Source organism: Rhagoletis zephyria, unplaced genomic scaffold, assembly GCF_001687245.7.
Source record: "Rhagoletis zephyria isolate East Lansing unplaced genomic scaffold, Rhagoletis_zephyria_1.1 Rzeph_scaffold_02334, whole genome shotgun sequence".
Taxonomy (NCBI): domain Eukaryota; kingdom Metazoa; phylum Arthropoda; class Insecta; order Diptera; family Tephritidae; genus Rhagoletis; species Rhagoletis zephyria.
In genome coordinates, this window is record NW_016159418.1 from 75,993 (window position 1) to 80,746 (window position 4,754).

The 4,754-nt window shown below is 33.1% G+C and overlaps 1 long non-coding RNA gene across 1 annotated transcript in view; it reads right to left on the reverse strand.

Annotated features, from left to right (window-relative positions):
• LOC108366604 (uncharacterized) overlaps positions 1-3,856 on the reverse strand; it is a 24,954-nt gene extending 21,098 nt beyond the window's left edge. Inside the window, exons 1-2 of the long non-coding RNA XR_001848109.1 lie at positions 3,820-3,856; positions 2,202-2,307 (exon numbers count right to left, since the gene is read on the reverse strand). This is a non-coding gene — a long non-coding RNA (uncharacterized LOC108366604). The remainder of the gene's footprint in view (positions 1-2,201; positions 2,308-3,819) is intronic.
• Between the last annotated feature and the right edge of the window lie 898 nt (positions 3,857-4,754).

Genomic DNA, 4,754 nt, shown 5'->3' on the forward strand with positions numbered 1-4,754 from the left:
ATAATAATAATAGATTGGCGCTTACACATATGTTAGTGTTTGGCCGAGCTTCTCCTCCGATTTGTGGTGTGCGCCTTGATGTTGTCACACAAAGCGGAGGGACCTACAGTTTTACGCCGACTCCGAACGGCGATTGTATTTTTATGAGAAGCTTTTCTCATGGCAGAAATACACAAGGAGGTTTGCCGTTGCCTGCCGGGGAACGACCGCTGTTAAGAAAAAACCTTTTTTCCATATTTTTTTCGATGTTGCTTCGACCAGGGCTTGAACCCTGGCGCAGCGGAGTGGAAGCGCGCACTGCTGGCCACTACACAACAGCGGCCGACACAGCAATAAAACACACTACACAATAATTATTTTTAACCAGATAACCTGATAACCAGTAAACAACCTCACTNATTTTTCCATATTTTTTTCGATGTTGCTTTGACCAGGGCTTGAACCCTGGCGCAGCGGAGTGGAGCGCGCACTGCTGACCACTACACCACAGCGGCCGACACAGCAATAATTATTTTTAACCAGATAACCTGATAACCAGTAAACAACCTCACTGTGTTTGGGAGAAAATGCGCGAACAAAAAATTGCCCAAAAATCAGCGGTAGTCCAAGCTTATTCCAATTTGCACTTTATAATAAATTATAAATTTAATAGACTTCAAAACTTCATACTCAAAGCAATTCTAGAAAATCTTATTAAAATATTTCAAATTGTAATGAATATTTATTGAAATTCGTCGAATTTTTATAAATGCTCTACAAATTTAAAAATTTTGATTTACATGTTTTTTGTAGATAGTAAGTTATATTTTCATTTAAAAATAATAATCACTTTTAAATTTTTTTTCTCTTTGTTTTGTTTCAAATAAAGTTGTATTAAGCCTTTTTATTCTAAAAACAAAATTGTATGTTCGGATTCGATGCTTTAGAAATGTCCCGGTTTTTGGCCACAGAAATCTGGTCACCGTAAGTATAGAAGATAGTAAGAGCTGAAGTACTGTTGAGAATAGAAGTTACTTTGAAAATTTAAAATTAGATTTTTTTTTAACTACTACATAGATTAGAAGGCATTCAAATGGCATTATAACGGTGAATATTTAAGGATTGTGAAAATCTTAACTAAAAACACTCAACTGCTTAANAGTCCAAGCTTCTTCCAATTTGCACTTTATAATAAATTATAAATTTAATAGACTTCAAAACTTCATACTCAAAGCAATTCTAGAAAATCTGATTAAAATGTTTCAAATTGTAATGAATATTTATTGAAATTCGTCGAATTTTTATAAATGTTCTACAAATTTAAAAATTTTGAGTTACATGTTTTTTGTAGATAGTAAGTTATATTTTCATAAAAAAATAATAATTACTTTTAAATTTTTTCTCTTTGTTTTGTTTCAAATAAAGTTGTATTAAGCCTTTTTATTCTAAAAACAAAATTGTATGTTCGGATTCGATGCTTTAGAAATGTCCCGGTTTTTGGCCACAGAAATCTGGTCACCGTAAGTATAGAAGATAGTAAGAGCTGAAGTACTGTTGAGAATAGAAGTTACTTTGAAAATTTAAAATTAGATTTTTTTTTTTAGCTGCTACATAGATTAGAAGGCATTCAAATGGCATTATAACGGTGAATATTTAAGGATTGTGAAAATCTTAACTAAAAAAACTCAACTGCTTAAAAATTTAATAATTGCTGTGCGGATATATCCTAAGGTAAAGTTTAAAGCAATTTTTACGCACCTTTTATACACTTATGCTTCCATTCAGATTAAGGTACTCAATAATTTGCCAGTTAACTGCATGCAGCCCGCGGGTGAGTAACTTCTTTCGAACAACCTTGTTATCTCTGCAAAAGAAAATTTAAAAAATAAGTCAACGAAATTTTTCACAGGTCTGTGTCGTCTTGATTAAATGCAATTCCATAGATCTAATAGACTTAACAACACATGTAATACAAATAATGCGTCACCGATAATTCGCGGAATTGCCTAAGGGAAAGTTGCTGTTTTTTTTTTANACTTTGAAAATTTAAAATTAGATTTTTTTTTAACTACTACATAGATTAGAAGGCATTCAAATGGCATTATAACGGTGAATATTTAAGGATTGTGAAAATCTTAACTAAAAACACTCAACTGCTTAAGAATTTAACAATTGCTGTGCGGATATATACCAAGGTAAAGTTTAAAGCAATTTTTACGCACCTTTTATACACTTAGGCTTCCATTCAGATTAAGGTACTCAATAATTTGCCAGTAAACTGCATGCAGCCTGCGGGTGAGTAACTTCTTTCGAAGAACCTTGTTATCTCTGCAAAAGAAAATTTAAAAAATAAGTCAACGAAATTTTTCTCAGGTCTGTGTCGTCTTGATTAAATGCAATTCCATAGATCTAATAGACTTAACAACACATGTCATACAAATAATGCGTCCCCGATAATTCGCGGAATTGCCTAAGGGAAAGTTGCTGCTTTTTTTATTGAATTTTAATCACTTAATCAAACAAACATCATAGCGTGCAGTGTCCAATTACATACGACGGATATTTATGCGATATTTTTGTTTTTGTTTACAATATTCCTTATGCGTTCTACATATAACTTATATGACGTACATATGTACATAAATATTAAAGTGGTCCAAAAATGTATGTAAAAAAATAAGGTCGGATTTTTAATGCCGCCACCCCCTAGGATTGTTATATACCAAAAAAAATATACCCATATTTTTTTATTTTTAAATCAAAAAATATTTAGNTGCAGTGTTCAATTACATACGACGGATATTTATGCGATATTTTTGTTTTTGTTTACAATATTTCCTTATGCGTTCTACATTTAACTTATATGACGTACATATGTACATAAATATTAAAGTGGTCCAAAAATGTATGTAAAAAAAATAAGGTCGGATTTTTAATGCCGCCACCTCCTAGGATTGTTATATACCAAAAAAAAATATACCCATATTTTTTTATTTTGAAATCAAAAAATATTTAGGGAGTGCTCAAAGCGCTCAAAGTTTTCCATGTATTTTATATGGAGAAAAAACAATTTTTCGTAGAAATTGTATAAAACTCTTGAAAATCAATATTTTTCGACCGGTTTTTCCTAGGGTGTGCCGGCATTAAAACTCCGACTTTATTTTTTTGGACCACTCTAATCTACATGTATATGTATGTATGCAAGTCTACTATTCACTAATTATTATAAAATACCACAAAAANCTCTGAAACTCAGGAGACTTCTAGTATTAATATCCAATTGTTTATTTAACCATTTTTTACGATTAAAGATTTTTTATTGGTCCCCCATTGCATTTTCTAAGGGCTTTGGAGGACCTATAAAATATAGTTACCATGAAAAAATTGTTAAAGAAACAATTGAGTATTATTACTGGGAATCTCCTGAAGATAAGTANTTTCTCCATATAAAATACATGGAAAACTTTGAGCGCTTTGAGCACTCCCTAAATATTTTTTGATTTCAAAATAAAACATAGGGGTATATTTTTTTCGATATAGATCAATCCTAGGGTGTGCCGGCATTAAAACTCCGACTTTATTTTTTTGGACCACTCTAATAAATATGTATGTGGACTATACAATATAAAGCCACTTACAAGAAAAATACGTAGCCTTTTAGAAATCTTTTTTTTGTTGCGAATGTGAATGGGTTGCAAGTGACATGTGAGTAATAGGGAGCATAAAGAAAAATTTTATAAAGAAAATTGCTAAGTTAAGGTCAGGGTTTTAAGAACCAAACAAAAATTGTGTCTAAAGCTTAAATCGCGATACAAAAACATTTAACTAAAATCATGCTACCTGATTCACTAGCAGCAAAATTTTGTTTCATGAAAACACGGCGTGCCTGAATCAATGTTGCAGTATAAAGGCGGATTCATCGTTCTAGTAGCTCAGAACTTTTCTTCCATCTGGTTGTTGTTGTGTTTCTCCCTCTGGGGGAGCAACTTAAAAAACTATGAATCCGTCTTAACTAGAACTGAGAAGTCGTGTAGCATCCNACTATACAATATAAAACCACTTACAAGAAAAATACGTAGCCTTTTAGAAATCTTTTTTTTTTTGCGAATGTGAATGGGTTGCAAGTGACATGTGAGTAATAGGGAGCATATAGAAAAAATTTATAAAGAAAATTCGAAAATGCCAAGTTAAGGTCTGGGTTCTAAGAACCAAACAAAAATTGTGTCTAAAGCTTAAATCGCGATACAAAAACATTTAACTAAAATCATGCTACGAGATTCACTAGCAGCAAAATTTTGTTTCATGAAAACACGGCGTGCCTGAATTAATGTTGCAGTATAAAGGCGGATGCATCGTTCTAGTAGCTCAGAACTTTTCTTCCATCTGGTTGTTGTTGTGTTTCTCCCTCTGGGGGAGCAACTGAAAAAACTATGAATCCGTCTTAACTAGAACTGAGAAGTCGTGTAGCATCCACTCCACCTCAATCCACAAGAAAGACAACCCCGCCATATTTAGCAACCGCCGCGGGTTCAGCCTTCTAAATGTCGACTATACGACCTTAATTTGGCGTATTGTGTGAAAGGACTACATTAGTGTGAAGTTGTCCTTATGCTGTCATGTCGGAATTTGGTGTCCCTGCGAAACTAAAGCGTCTGTGTAAAATGATATTGAGCAATACCATCAGCTCCGTCAGAAGAGGGAAGGACCTCTCCGTGCTGTTTGATATAAAACGAGGTTTTAGATAGGGAGACTCTCTGACGTGTGATTTTTTGGAC